We start from the raw sequence: 16842 nt of genomic DNA on the forward strand, positions 1-16842 counted from the left end.
TCTGTCAACTCACTCTGAGATAAATCAAGTTTTCCTTTATGTATTTCCCCCCATGGAGACTCTATTCTGTTCCATTGATCTATCCCTATATCAGTACCAATTGCCTTAATTACTAAAGTTTTACCTCTTGATATCTGGTAGAAAAATATCCCTCACTCCCTGCTTGTTTTCTCTTTTCCTTAAAATGTACTTCGATGAAATGTAGTGCATCTTTTCAGAGAGAAGGTTTACATTAATGAAGGCCCTTATATGTTTTTCATATGGAAAGGAGAAGCAGACTTCTAGAATTTTTATGATAATCCTAAAATAATAGAAAAGTTCTTCCATACTTATTTCTACATTAAAATTTGCCTCTAGGCTTTTCCTCCTCAGGGTAAATGTAAATTAGTTTCTTAACTTGTTCAATGTTGTCTGATGTTTAGTTTGTCAATATAGCTTACTTCTGCTTTTCACAACATCTTCCCTGTTCTAGAAATAATATACATATATCCTCAAGGTTCTTCCTGTCATTTCTATAAAAAAAATGTTTAAATCACCTGAGTAATATATATTTAGTTACACTTCCTCCAGCAATATTTAGATGGCTGTAACTTTTTCTACACATTAAAAGGTTTATTCTGTAATTCCACACTACAGTAGACACATCTTAAAATAGAGATACACGTCAGCATTTACAATTTTTCTTAGAATAATGCATATCTGTTTGAGAAGAATGAATATACTGACTGAATGAAAAAACAATGGTTGTGTTATATTTTGTTATATCCTGTGGTTTAATTTGGATAAGAGGTAATCCAGTTAGCATTAACAAAATGTTCATATTCTTTTAAACAGATTATGGAATTTAAAAACAAATTTACAAATTGCAAATACAGAAAAATAGTGATTAAATTTTTTACAATTTTAATACTTACATTTACAGGACTCTAATAATAGATGTAACTTTAATATTTGGGTACAACATATATAGATATGTGTGTGTGTGGATGTAATGTCTACAGAAAAGTATGACAGTAAAAAGTTCATTTAATACATATTTGCTGAACATGTAATATGTACCAAGACCTGAGTTTGCCATCATTTAGTATAGAATATATGAAAAATACGTATCTCACAAACTTAGGTATCTTCCAAGTTAATGAAATTGATTGAACATAATGACTCTCCTGTAGTATAATACACAGTAAAATAAAGGTCTGATAAAAATACTATGTGAATATAAAGAATGGGATGATAACATGCAAACTCAGAAGATTCTCCCCCAAATATGTCAAATTTACATCAAAGAAATTTTTATAGAAGTAACTGAAGATTTAGGAATTGTTCAGCTAGCAGAACGATAACTGTTTACATATGCTGAATATACCAAGCTCATACTTTCCAGAATGCATGTGTAGTTTTAGATATATCAGGTATGAAAATGGGAATTTCAACTGTATTACTTAGAAATTGGAATTTAAAATTTATACTGACATGTATATATAGAATAGACAAGTTTATACTGTATAGCACAGGGAAATATATTAATGATCCTGTAGTAGCTCATGGTGAAAAAATAATATGAAAATGAATATATGTATATTCATGTACAACTGAAAAATTGTGCTGTACACCAGAAATTGACACAACATTGTAAACTGACTGTAACTCAATAAAAAAAAATTAAATTCAGAAAATGTATGAATTTCCAATTTTTCTGTATAGAGCACATTTGTTCTGAATACCCTCTTATAAACACATTTCTTTATAGTTCAACTAACACAGGAAATTTGTTTTATAAAACACACATATAAATGATTACAAAATATTCCTTAAAAAGAATACAGAGGTCTGCAGATGGCTTTAAAGTCTTTAACTTGAAATTTAAAATATTAATAAAATATTTACTGCTCTAGGACTGTGGTGGATATAAAGATAGACTTATCTTGTCTACTAGAATGATAAAATTACCATTATATTTATAACTCATATTAGAATATTAAAAAGAATGTGGCAAATATAAGAACAATATAGAGTTCTAGGAAATCAAAGAGGATAGAGTTGTTTGTGATGGAGAGCGAGAGAGAGTTATGCTGGAAGTAGGCCTTGAAGGGTAGACAGGATTGTGTCCCAGGTTGGTTGCTCAGGTAAGGAGACTCTGAGACAGATATTAGCATAGTGAGGAATGACTAGGTCGTGCTATTGGGATTATTACTGTGGACAGGAAGGTGAAGAAGCAAGTAACACAGAGGGAGATGTAAGGCTGGACATCTCAAGAGACTCAAGCAAAGTCAAGGAAGTCGCTGAAGCTGGGCTAGTCCTTCATTGTTACCCAAAGATAGAGCAGTGAGGTGGCCATTTGTATTTTTATTATTGGCCATTCACTGGTTGTGGGCAAGACAACTCAGATATTTCTAAGAGTTATAGCTGAAGGCTCTACAACCTTAATTCCAGCAGTTGAAGTAATAAATATTTTAGTCTTAAAGGAGAGTCCAGGTGGCACATTCACAGCTTTCATTATAGACTTCAACGATCCGAGATCAGAGTAGGAAATCTAATCTCAGTATATACAACAGCCTTAATATACAAAACATACATGCAGGAAAATGAAGATTTTTTTCTAGTAAGGAGGGAAGAAAACAAACAATTGGAAAAATGATATTTTTTTTACCACATCACTGAGACACCTGAATATTATTTTAAGTTCTTTGCAGCTTATTTTGAAGACACATTTTTAGCATGACATTTACACGATTGTTAACAGAGAAGTCAATGAATGGGAAGTAGAATGAAACTAAAAATGGACACAAATCATATAAGGTATTGCAGTATTCCTCTTGAAAGCTAATGAGTGTACTTTCTGTACTATTCGTAGACAAGTAAAGAAAGTAGTTCATTGTAGAGAAAACACATAAATAGTAATAGCAAAGATTTCATAAGATGTTACTAGATATTAAGCATTTTAGATAAGTTATTTCATCTGAGTTTCATAATAATGCTATTGTTGTCATTCACATTTTGTGGAGTAGGTTCTAAAAAACAAACTAAGTAGCATGCTCAAACTAAGGTCATGTAGCTAGTAAGTCACTGAGCCTGGATTCAAACACAATTTGACTCCAGAATTAGCACATTTAACTAGAAACAGAGAGAGAGAGACAGAGTGAGTGTGAGTGTGTGTATGTGTGTGTTTTCCTATATTCTCAGGCTGAGTAGGTAGAGCACTTGGTGACTAATACTGTAACAAAAATCAGGGGGAAGTTGACAGGTGTCCTAAGATTTGAAGCTGGAGTGACAAACAGTGATGGTGTCATCAAAACATAGAATTATAAGAAGAACAAATTTTGGGGACAAAAGTATGAGTTGGGTTTTGATTATGCATTTTTAGGGGGGGGTCTGGCAATTCATCTAGGTAAAATTAGAAATATAAAAGAAAAGCTGAGGTTAGAGTGCAAATTTGGAAGTTTTGTTTAGCAGAGATAAATTTGTAGGCTTTAAGACACTATATGGCATGAATAGTTTTGTATACAGTCTTTAGTTGACTAAAGCCATGATATTCTAAAGGAAAAAGGAAAAAAATCTTTAGATACTAAAATACCATTCACTACCATTTCATGTTCTTTGATGACTCTTGGTTATCTCCTTCCATGCTGTGTTTAGAGTTCTCTCGCCAGCACTACTTCACTACTTGGTTCCTGATGTATCTAATTAGGCAATCAATAATGTACTCTGGTTTCACATTGCATATCTGCCCTTTACTTCTTAGGCAGTGTGTATCACTCGCAGCTTCTGGGAGCTTCAGAGAACAATACAACCACATTTTCTCCTACATGCTCATATCGTCTCCTAATAAAGACAATTAATACCTTGGAAGTTATGCAGCAACAAAGGGATAATATTTTTGACCTTTACCCAGCCCCACCACCAAATGTTTCTAACTACCCCACATCTTTTCACCCAAAGAATATGTAGCATTTAGTGCTTCTAGAGCAGCCTATGAGAAGGCCAGACTTGGGGTTTTTTTAATAGAGTTTTTAAATGTCTCCTAGAAATAGTCATTTGAAAGCAAACACATTTAATTTGCAGAAGTTTGACTTTACTAAGAAAGAAATGAACTTTCTCTGAATACTCAAATCTGGATACTAACAGTGTAAGACAAATTTGGGTTCTAATAGGCTATAAAGTTTATACAATAAATCCATCAAATGGATATAAATTATGGGATAGATTTTAACCATACGGGATGAGGAAGAACACTTTTTTGAGTGTTAAAGAGTTTAGCTAAGCTACTTCATGGCACTGCATCCATTCAGTAGTGACTTTAAACTGACACTAGTCCCCTCATGTAAGCACATGCCTGAGACAGCAGCCCACAGAGTCCCAAGCAAATGTAAGTTGCTCATATGACCTCACCAACAGTTCATGTGATTAACAGTCTCCCCTGCCTCCCAGCAGTTGTATGACTTATGTGCCTCTCAGATAAGACCCCAGGGCTTGGCAAACCTTGCTGTTTTGATTTAAATACAGTAATCTAGCTTGCGTTGGAAATCCCAGAACACTCCATCCACGGACCCTAATACAGCATGTGCCCAGGGTTCTGTCTTAGTCTGCACTTTGCCTTGACCTCTCTGAGTGGCCCCTCCAGGACCTGTAAGTTTTAAACTTCTCCATTTTAGTTCCTCTTGTGGTCTGTTGTAGAACTGAGGAGGACCATCATCAGGCACACTGGGCTCCATTTGTTAGGTGTTAATTTGACAGCTTGATAACGCTGAGTCTCAGGAGTAAGCCAGTTAGAGAAGAGAAATGTCAATTAGAACTGATTGTCCCTTGCTGCTTTGCTTATGTTAAAAGTCCAGTGGGATGAAGGAAGAGATGCTCATCTTAGCTTGGAGGGGACCAATCACATTCCATACTGTGTCTGGCGCTTGTTTTCCCCAACAAACACTATGGATGCTAACATGTCTATAATCAGTGCATTGGTCAGGGTGCCAGGTCCAACATAACACAGGGACAGGAGAGTGACAGGGTAGGTGCCTGAGCATACTGAATGAGACTGAGTGGTAAGAGAAGCGTTTAGAGATTTTCTTGAAAAAATTGTGAATTTTATTATACAGGGAATGAGAGCTAGATTCACAGTCAACTTTTGATCTACTTTACTTTTTATACAAACCTCTCCACAGTGGTTTATTATAAGAATAAACTGTGGAGATAAGAATGGAGACTAAGTGTGATAAATGAGAGACTAATTACTAGTCTATAGTAACGGTTCACTTTAGGGATGAGGGTGGCTTTGACTAGAGTTGAATAATATAATAGTGAGAAGTAATCAGGAACATGAATTATATTAGAGATGAAGTTGACAAGACATGGCAGTGCAATTGTTGTGGGCTATAAAGAGAAATAGGATGATAGATCATGCCCAAGTTTTAAGTTAGAGCATGTGAGTGAGTGGTGTTAAAACGTGTTGACCCCAATGTTCCTAGCAGCACTATTCAGAATAGCCAAGACATGGAAGCAACCTAAGTGCACATCGACAGACGACTGGATAAAGAAGTTGTGGTGTATATATGTGTAATATATACATATATGTAAGACAGAATACTACTCATCCATAAAAAAATGAAATAATGACATTTGCAGCAGCATGAATGGACCTAGAGATTCTCATACTAAGTGAAGCAAGCCAAAGACAAATATCATATGATATCACTTATATGTGGAATCTAAAAAATGATACAAATGAACTTATTTACAAAACAGAAAGAGACTCACAGACACAGAAAGCAAACTTATGGTTACAAAGGAGAAAGGAGGGAGGGGTAAATTAGGAGTTTGGGATTAGCAAATACAAACTACTATGTATAAAATAGATAAACAAGGTCCTACTGTATAGCACAGGGAAACAACATTCAATATCTTGTAATAACCTACAATGGAAAATAATATGAAAAAGATAAAAAAGTATGTTGAGATGAACTCATGAAGCTACCAGACTTTATGCTACTAAATACCTGCCTCCAATAACTAGATTCACGTCCATTCAGTTATCTCCTAGCGATAATTTTTCTCCCCATGTAGGTTGTCTATAGGGAAAACAAATTAGTACTAAGGCAAACACAGAAGTCTGACCTACCTCCTGTAACATCTCTCACTGTAAATTAATTAATTGCCTCTCTGGATTACATACTTTGTGTTTTGTGAGTTTTAATCAGTGAAAGTCATCCTTTAAAATTCCAGTCAACAATGTTACCTGATAAGTCTTATACTTTGGTCCCCTTAGATAATACAGCAAATTCAGCAAAGTGCCTCGTAGAACCAACCACCTAGAGTAAGAGAGAACCACGGTTCTCCTTCCATTTCAATTGCTGTTTCCAGCAATTGTAAATTTTCCTGCTTTACACTTTGCAAAAGACATAAGGGACATTTCTGGTCAACCACAGCCTTTAACATCCTTCTGTGGAAACTAGTGCAGGAAACCCAACAGCCACAACACTCAGAACATTTGAAAAGGAATATCATAATTAATTTGAATCCTCCCTAACTCCACAAATTCTTAAGGTACTATTTTCACTATTTATTCTGCCAGAAAGTTGACTGTCTTCCATCCAGGCCTTTGAGGTTTCTCCTCTCTGTCTCGCACTATTTTCCACTGTGTCGTGTTCCTGGAACAATCCTGAAACAAGCCACTTTGCCTGTAAATTCTCCTCTTAATCCCTGAAGGCACTGAAGTTCTTCCAGAGATGATTATTAGTACAAACACTCAAAAAAAAAAGTTGGCTTTTCAGAAGATTCCCATTATTTATTATTTTGAAAGTCTATTAAAGCCCCACTGCTCCAGTAAAGCAGAAAACATTTGTCAACCATCCATGGCAATCCCTTATCTGCAGTTTCCTGTCTAGAGTTAAAAAAAAAAAATCATAGTTCAGACCTAATCCAGAAACACTGCTCTTAAAGCAAACTTACGGAGCCTACCTCAATTTTCTACAGGAAACTTGATGTGAAGAGAGAAAAATATATTTTCACTTTAAGGTAAACTTTCCTCAAGGAAATATTAGAGATTGAAAAGGGTACTATAATTCATTGAAAATTGCTTTATCCTATACAAGGTGATACAAATGTTTGCCTTTTTTTTTTTCCTATTTCTGGTACAGCACAATACTTCAGTCACATAGGAACATACACACATTCGTTCTCATACTCTTCTTCACCATAGGTTACTAAAGATACTGAATATGGTTCCCAGTACTGTACAGTACAAATTTGTTATTTATCTATTTTATATATATATATTAGTATCTGCAAATCTCTAACTCTCAATTTATCCCTTCCTACTCCCTTCCCCTGCTGGTAACCATAAGTTTGTTTTCTATGTCTGTGAGTCTGTTTCTGTTTTGTAAGTAAGTTCATTTGTCTTTTTTTTTTTCTTTTTTTAGATTCCACATATAAGTGGTATCACGTGGTATTTTTCTTTCTCTGTCTGACTTACTTCACTTAGAATGATGATCTCTAGGTCCATCCATGTTCCTGCAAATGGCATTACGTTATTATTTTTTTTACAGCTGAATAGTATTCCATTGTATAAAAATACCACTACTCCTTTATCCAATCATCTGTCGATGGACATTTAAGTTGTTTCCATGTCCTGGCTACTGTAAGCAATGCTGCTATGAACATTGGTGTGCATGTGTCTTTTTGAATTAAGGTTTGAATTGATTTTTGCCTTGGTCTTAATACACTAAGTCTACAATCGAGTTACACTTTGAGGTGCTCTAATGAGCAAGTTTCACCCCAGGAATGGTTTTGTTAACATTTGAGAGACTAAGCCAGAGTTTATGGTCCCAAGCATTGATAGAATGCTACAAGTATTTACCACTAATACTATTAGTAGGTGTTAACATACACAGATTGACTAGAAATATTATTATAGGCATCCACAGAGTTGAATAACTATTATATAATAATATCCACACTGCAGTTGTTCCTGAGGTCAAAGACCCCATTCAATTCTGTATCCAACCACTAAGATGAAGAATTCACATACTTAATCAACTAGAGATGGAGTTAATCATGCAACAAAAATAGCTAGTGTTTTTCTTCGATCACTGAAAAAAGTTTATTCATGCGGTAAAATCTGGTCTTAGATTTACATTTGTTGGGTTAAATGACCAGGTTATGTGACTATGGGAGTAGGGGACATAAGTCCTTTTCTTCCTCTAAATTTGGAGGCTACAAAGATCAAGTGAGGACATGATAAGAGGAAGAAGTGAAATAACATTTATTTAATATAAACTAAGTGTCAGACTTTATAATAAATCAGTGCTTCTCACATGTTATATCTATCTATCTATCTATCTATCTATCTATCTATCTATCTATCTATCTATCTATCTCACCTGGGGAGTCATGTTAAAATGTAAAATGTCATTCAGTAGGTCTGAGGTCTGGCCTAAAAAGTTCTTAAATGGAAGACTACTGTTACTCCTTGTCTAAAAGCAAGAAGGAGGTAATGCATTTGTGTAATTATATCTACACATAATTTAAATATAATAAGATAAGTGTCTATCTATTGCAGGTGCATGCTTAAGACTCTAATACTGTTAGGGATTTTCAATAAAATACAGGAAATAATTAAGAGAGAGAAAAAGTGTTCTTTTTTAAAAATGTAATGTAAGTCTAAAGGAATGGGGGATTTAGAGATGTCCTGTATAATTCTGTGGTAGATGTGTTTTTGAACTTTCTAATGATAATTTTGAATTGATTACTAAGTTCTTTCTGTCTTGATTCAATTCTGATGCCTGCAGAGACGAAACTAAAATTTCCATTTCTCTGAGTTGGCAATGGCTCTTATATACCAAGTCATCAGTTATTCTGTAGTTTAATCTGAGATTTTTGAGACTTTAGTAACTTCTATAAAAGCAGATGGATTTTCTTTTAATATAAATGTGGGGAAGAGGTTTATGAAAAGGGACTTTTCTGCATACTTGCTTGTCCTGATGTGGTAGAATTCTCTAATTCATAAAAGAAAATTATTAATTTTACAAGGCTAAGGCTAAATATATCATTTCTTTTCTTTATATTTTTAATAAAGAAGTTCACTTCCTTTTCAATTTTTTTGTTTTGTTTTAGGGGGAGATTAGGTTTATTTACTTGTTTATTTATTTACTTATTTATTTATTTATTTAATGGAGGTACTGGGGATTGAACCTAGGACCTTGTGCACACTAAGCACGCACTCTACCAGTGAGCTATACCCTCCCCCATATTATATCATTTCTTAATACCAAACAGATGCAAGAAGTATTTATCTGTACCAGGCACCATGCTAGGAACTGTTGACTTAACATTTAAACATGTCTTCAAGTAGTGCTTGGGATGGGATGGTCGAGCAATCAGCCAAATAAACAATACATACAGCAAGAGATATTGGATGTGTTTAAAGATGCACAAGTATTTCGATCAAATAAAAATACAACAATAGCCAGTTCAATATTAAATATGTACTCTAGTATATAAATTGAGTGCCTCTCTGTGAATGGAGTTAAAGAGAAAAATGGAATTTTTCCACACTTCAAAACAATGACCTTTGAGTTGGACTTTTGAGTTTGAAGGATGAATAGAGTTTGACCCTGTAGATGAAGGACTATAAGATGCTGGAAAAAAGAAACAACTTGCGTAAAGTGAAGAGGCAGGGAGGGAAGAGAAGGTTGAGAAATGATTAAGCCAAAAATGGTTAACATTTTCAGCCTATGGTTACGTTAAAAAAATGGAAGATACAACTTTTAGAGAACATTCAGATGTTATTGTATGGGCTATAAAGTAAATAAAAGATAAATACCTTCATTATCTTTTGACACATTAATGATATCTCTATTAGAATTTATTAGAAGATACTTACTAACAAAAACTGTTTCCTTGTTTTGCTGAATAAGAAACTGATGATATAAAATAAGTATCACTTTGATTTTCATGTATCCATATCTAAAGGAACTGCCTTAACTACTGAGAGCATATTATTTTTGGTTTCTAATACAATTATTTGTCTAAGTTTAGTTATATAGGTATTTTTATTAGAATTCACACAGAACTGGAATGTGATAAAGTAATACATGGCATTTGTTTTTGTAAATACATTTATAGAAAAACACTGATAGAGCAATAATGTGCTTTAAATACCAACATGCATCTTTAGCAGAAATAGCCTAAAAAATGCTTTTGCTTTAAATATTCAGAATCCTAAACAGTGCCATTGCCATTATGCTAATTTGTTAGGTAACACTATTTATATTTAGTTTGTTACTTAATTTGTATATATTTTAATTAAAATATTATATCCATGCCCATATTTGTTTCAGAACGTCAGCTTTCATTACTTCATTATAAAATGAGTTTAAAGTGGAAAGAATGAGAAAATAGAAATCACAGTAGGAAAAAGTAAAGCCAAAAATAAGGCTAAAATTATTAAACATAATGATTTCTTGTATACTAAATTCAAGTTCACAGATTTATCCTTTGAAAGGAAAATCAAAAAGGGTACCATTATTAGTTAAATAATTCAAAATGATGTGAGATTAAAAGCAATGATAACAGCAACAAAAACAAAGTTTCTCAGGAGAAATATATTATTTCTGGTAACAATATATGACTGGATTTTTCTCAGAGTTGTCTGTAAAGAAAATACTGAATATCCCATTTATATTAACCCCTAAATTAAGCAACTTCAAAATTTTATAGAAAGAATTCCATTGGTGGTCAATAAATTGTGATCTAAATATTCAATAGTGTCCTGAACTGGCTTGATATAAGGGCATGCATTATAAAACAAAGTAAAGAGAATGAATTATATTCCTTTTGTGCAATCTTCCCTAAAAATTATTACTGTCAACTGAAATTTTGATAAATAATAACAGGTCATAAAGCTTAAAGGCATTCAAAAATTTGGGGAACTTAGCTGTACTCTTTTTTAAGTTCATTAATTCTGATTTACTTTTCTTTTTTATTGAAGTATAGTTGACTTACAATATTATATTAGTTTCAGGGTACAACATAGTAATTCAATATTTTTATAGGTTACACTCTATATAAAATTATAAAATATTGGCTACATTTCCACTGTACCTCTTAATCCCCTTCACCTATCTTCCCCTTTCCCCACCCCTCTCCCTTCTAATAACCACTACTTCATTCTCTGTATCTGTGATTCTGTTTCTGTTTTATTTGTTCATTTATTTTAATTTCAAATATAACTGAAAACAGACAATATTTGTATTTCTCTGTCAGAGATACACATTTATTTTAATTTTTTTTAATTGAAGTATAGTTGATTTATAATATTACATTAGTTTTAGATGTACAGCATAATGGTATATTTTTACTATGGATTAACATGGCCACCCCAACTCTCAGGCTTCTTTTCCAAAATTTCTTCCCATTATTCTCCCACTTGGCTCCAGCCACACTGTCTTCTTGGTTTTCCCCCAAACAGGTCAAAATCACTCTTACTCTAGAGCACTTATACTTAGCATTATCTCTATTTGGAATGATTCTGAACAAAATATCTGGGTAGCTTGCTTGCTTCCTCACTTCATTCAGGGCTCTGCTTACATGTCATTCCATCTGACAGGCTTTCTATAACAATTTTTCTTAAATAAGCATCCTCAATCTATCACTTATCACTCATCCTGCCTTATTCATCATCACAATGCTGATTATCACTGACATAAAATTTAGTAATTGTCTGTTTGCCTCACTAAAACATAAGCTCTATGAGAGTTTTACACATATTTTGTAGATTTCTGCTTCCCCAGTAACTAGATCAATGCCCACCCAATGAATGTTGGTTATATAAGTGAATCAATAACGCATCAGTGATATATGATAGATGTTCAAAAATGCTATTAATACCCCCAGCCAAATACTCCAGTACCTATATACAAACTAAATATTTAATACTACGTGGACAGCTTATTATATTCAAAACCAGAGTACTCACATTGCCTAGATAATTTAAGGCAAACATGTTTCCAATACCTCTTAGTACTTGGATACAAAATATTCTAAAGTTCTGAGGTCATAAACATAAGTAAAGCACACACTCCTGTGTTCAAGGAATTCACAGTCTAAGGAAATGGATGAGAGTATGTGCCTGTATATTCCAAACTGTGTAAAAGATCATTTCAGACAGCAGTGCTTTTGAGATCTGAGACCATGATTTGTTTCATAACAAATTTCCTTGCTAAGTCTAGTATCAAACCCCCCCCTCTTCCCTGTTGCACTTTATTTGTTGGCATCCTTCTTCTCTTTTATTCTGGGGCCTCCGCCTAACCATGATCTCCCACAGGGGCTATTTTCTCTGCCAAGTTATCTCCCTGTATAAAGTAAATTAAAATTCTTATTCCATGCCTACCAAACCAGTGATCTCTGCCTACTTACAGCCAGAGTTTTTCAAATGTGAAATAAATAGGTTGTTGCTCTGAACACTTGAATGTGGGTATTTTTGCTCTCAGTCCTTGTTATTAGGCCAAATCTTTCAAAGTACACTTTGGAAATAAAACAAAACGTAGGCAACATTTTACTTTAAAATCCATCAGAGTCATGTGTTTACACTGAAACAAGTATAAAACTATCTAGTTTCTACTCCAACTCACCCACCTCTAAAGGTAACACTTATTATAATGCAAATTGCCACTGCTGAAATACATCTTTTCATCTTTATACAATGAAACTCACTAAGTATTCGTTTTGTAAAATGCAGTATCTCTGGCCAGTCATTTAGGTAGTACCAATGCTAGGCTACGAACACTGCTATATTTACTGTAATTGAATTTCTCTAGGATGGCAAGCTGTTAGGACTATTAAGTGCCCAATCAGAAACTTCCCATATGTCTCAATTAAAATGTGGCAGCTACACAGGATAAACATGCATTCCTCTAAGCCATGTGTAACACTAAGATTTTGCTGTCAGATGAATCATTTTTAAACAATCTCTTTATGAAAAATACATATCTATGTGTTTTATTCTCCCCAAATTTTCATAATTTTATCTTACTTATCCTCCTGAAGGAAAGCCAATTCAAGACTAGTTGGGCCAGAGCCTTATCTTTAATCAATTGTTTTTAGTGAGTTTTAAACATTCTATATTTTGGAATACAGTTAAATTATCATCATAACTCATTACAGTACTGTCAAATACGTATAAGATTAAAATTGTAAGTAATATTTATCTGATAATGCTTAGGGTTGGTTTTGTTGCTTTAAGGAGCAAAGCAAATGCACCATGTGCACCAAATGTATTTTTCAGTGTTTGCTTTTAGGATTTTTAAAATCATTTATTTTTCCACCAGTCTTGAATCTTCATTCTTATTTATTTTCTAATGAAAGAGAATTTTCTGCTGACCAGAGACTGATTTTATACAGATTGAATGTAAGTGTGAATGCAGGTGTCTCTGTGTGTGCACATTCTCAGTTTTTGGTTTGTTTTTAGGTTTTTACTATTTCTAATTAACAAATAGATCTATTTACTGTGTTTAATGTGTGTACATGGAAACATGTATACAAATATTCAAAAGCTGCATGTAAAGTGAGTCATAACAGATTTTTCTGACATTAAATTTACCTAAGAATTGCTTATACTCTTTTTGCAAATGAAATGACACTCACATTTAGAGATGCGGTTGTTACAATACAATAAAAATACATTAAAATAAAATTCACAACCTTAGTGGTCTCAATATTAGAAATGAGTTTTTGCTACTTCATTTGTGCAGGAACTAAGAAAATAGGCATTTGGAGTCACTTGATGGGAGTGCGTCCACAGGGGCGTATTTTTGTTCAGTCTTCAGATTCGTCTTGCAGAATTTAATTATAAATAACCCTAACCTAATGCATATTTAATCTGGGAAGTACTTGGCATGTGGTTGTACTTTTAAAATTCCAGGAACCTCAAAGTTACAAGAATATCAAAATATTTGTGTGGGAGAGTTTCTTGGTTCTGTAGAAGCATTTCCTCATTTAGAAGTTTTACCCTCATTAGTCAGAAGTGCCTTTTGGTCTATTATATAATCTGAGAGAAAAAAAGTCTCATATCTATGATGGCATTTATTGCAGTTTTTCAATGCTATGCTTTTTATTCTTTTACAGTATTTTTTTTTTCTCAAGTTAATCTTGAACTCAGAAAAATGTACATTTGGTCAGGGATTATCCTGTTGTGTGTGTGTTTTTGGTTTTATTTGGTTGGTTGGTTTGTTTCTGTTTTGTCTTTTGGGGGGGGTCAGGTAACTAGGTTTATGTATTTCCTTTTTTTTTTTTTTTAATGGAGGTATTGGGGATTGAACCCAGGACCTCATGCATCCTAAGCATGCACTCTACCACTTGAGCTACACCCTCTCCCCTGGGCTTAGTCTGTTTTGAAAATGAATGTATGCCTTCCCAAACAGTTCCTCTGACCACTACACTGTTTTTTCCAACATTGTTCAAAATCACAGTTTATTCATTTTCCCTTTATTTGTTTACTGGTACTTAATTTTAAATGTTTAGATATATTTTGTACTTTTATGTTAAAAATATATTGTGTGCATGCTGTGTAGTATTTCTGGATGTTAACTAAATAAATATCTTCATGTTCTTTGCCTACTCCTTCTTCTTTTTTAATGTAAGTGAGCTGAAACTCTCAAAGTTGGGACACTTTATAGTGTCCCAGTGAGTCTTAAGAAAAGTTAGGAAATATGTTCTACTCATACATGTGACCCTAACTATATAATATTGAGACAATCACATCACTCTTTAGATCTAGTTTTTTTTTGCAAAACAAATCTAAGTGACTTGATAGTGTTAAGTTCTTTCCTTCTGAAATGACATGATTAGTTTTGGGTCAAGAACTATGCGACATCATTTAACCATGAATAAAATTTTCAGAGATACACAGCAATATTAATTCCTTTGAAGCGTATAACTGATTCCCTAGACTTTTCACTCTTTCATTCTTGATTCAAATACATATTATCAGCAATCTTTCATTTTCCCTTTATGTCTCCATATGTTGGAAAAATACTTTAAAATTCAATGCACTCCCAGTAGCAAATTGGCTGTCAGGATTTCACAGAAGAAACAGAAGCCACGTTAGTTATTTCCCATGAATGGAATTCAATAGAGGAGACTTTAAAGTACTGGAAGTGCAAACAAAGGAAGTCAGAGTCACTGTAACCAAGCTGCACTTCACTGCTGCTTCTGCTGCTACCCTGACTACAGCAGCTCTGCCTCCAGATGCCCTCAGGGCTGAAATGCTGACTCTGGATGCCTTAAACACTCAATTCTTGTGCCTTGTCACTTGCTGAAACAGCAGCAAGGGGCGCCCCTGCTACACATTTGCTTTCTGTAAGTAAACAAGTGAATCTATCCACTCATTTCCAGAAACTTGACTGCAACATAGACCAAGAAACAGAGTTTTCATACGTCCTATCTTTTCTAAATAGCAAAAAAATGGAATGATGAAAGCTAATGTATCTACTACACCGTTATATCTAACAAGATTGTCAAATAAATGGATGTCTTAGGTGGACTTTTTATTTCACATATATTGCTAATTTGCTTGAAAACCCCAGCAGGCATCTTTAAAAAAAAAAAAAAAGATCTGAAAGAGACTAGCTGTGGGAAAAGACAGCCTTAGTGAATAGATTAAAATATCAAGCTTAAAAAAGAAATACACACACACACACACACACACACGAATTTTACAGATCAGTGTGCTTTTCAGATGATTGGCAGGCAGTGATTTTAAGCTCAAGTGTAATATTTTATAGTTATCCACAAAACTCTAGTGGCTGGATGCAGCTCAGAATTTAGTACTTAGAGCTTGTATCAATAGAAATGTCACTGAAAGGATTTTTGCTGGATCTTACTTTAACTCATCTAATATGATTAGAATTTGAAAGGGAAGATTTGTAATTTTCTCAACTAGATTGGTTATTTATAGGGTTTTTTTTTTTTTAAACACACACACAAAAAGCCTTAAACGTAATCTGAATAATCAGATGGGCATTATGTTTTGGGTTTTGGAACTGGGAGCATAGCCAATTGGGGTGGAATTTTAATAGCTGCTTTGCTACTTTTACTATTTACTTTAAGCAAATTTTTCATAAAAAGAGCTGGATTGACAGTCTCAGAGATCAAAGTCCTCTTTTTATCAACTGAACAGATACAGCACAGGGAGGAAAAATTTCCCATCTGCCCAAACCACTGCTCTGGAGATTTTACCTATAAAGGATGAGAGGATTTTTCAAGCTCTTTGCCTTTGTCTTTCTCTTGAGAGGGTTCCCCATGCAGTGGCACTTACACAGGCAAAAATGTTTTTTGAATTAATACTCCTACACAGATTTCATTTGCTTTAGGCATTCTTTTCACTCCTACTTAACATATCATATTTGGAAATTATTTTAGAATCGACTGTCTATTTTAAACTTAATAATATGTTTGTAAGCTTGTATTTCCCTTTTGGTAATTAATAAGTTGAGTTAAGAACATTAAGTTATGTCTCTAAAATCATAAGGTCAATTAATAGTAGTGCTCGAGTAAATATTCATAGATTCTGATCATATAATGCAACAGTAAGCAAGAGAACTGGCAATGGATTTGTAGGATATTATCATGTTTATACACCACATTTAATCTGCTCATCAAAACTGCTATAATAAGAGTCCAACTGAAGGTGAATCAGAAAAGAAACTGACATTCAAAAGATCTAAGGAACCATGTTATGTATTTTACATATACTATGTTGCATTATGTAACAAACATGAAATGTCTTTGTGATTTTTTAAGAAGCACATTTCTGAAATTAGAATGCGTTTTGCTATTGATGACTTGTTGCAATTA

The 16842-nt window shown here is 33.6% G+C and overlaps 1 non-coding gene across 1 annotated transcript; it reads right to left on the bottom strand.

Moving 5' to 3' along the window:
* Window positions 1-14285: 14285 nt before the first annotated feature.
* TRNAP-AGG (transfer RNA proline (anticodon AGG)) lies at window positions 14286-14361 on the bottom strand. Its single transcript has one exon. It is a non-coding gene; the product is annotated as a tRNA-Pro (tRNA).
* Window positions 14362-16842: the final 2481 nt, after the last annotated feature.

The sequence above is a fragment of the Camelus bactrianus genome, chromosome 14 (genome assembly GCF_048773025.1).
Source record: "Camelus bactrianus isolate YW-2024 breed Bactrian camel chromosome 14, ASM4877302v1, whole genome shotgun sequence".
NCBI classification, from domain to species: domain Eukaryota; kingdom Metazoa; phylum Chordata; class Mammalia; order Artiodactyla; family Camelidae; genus Camelus; species Camelus bactrianus.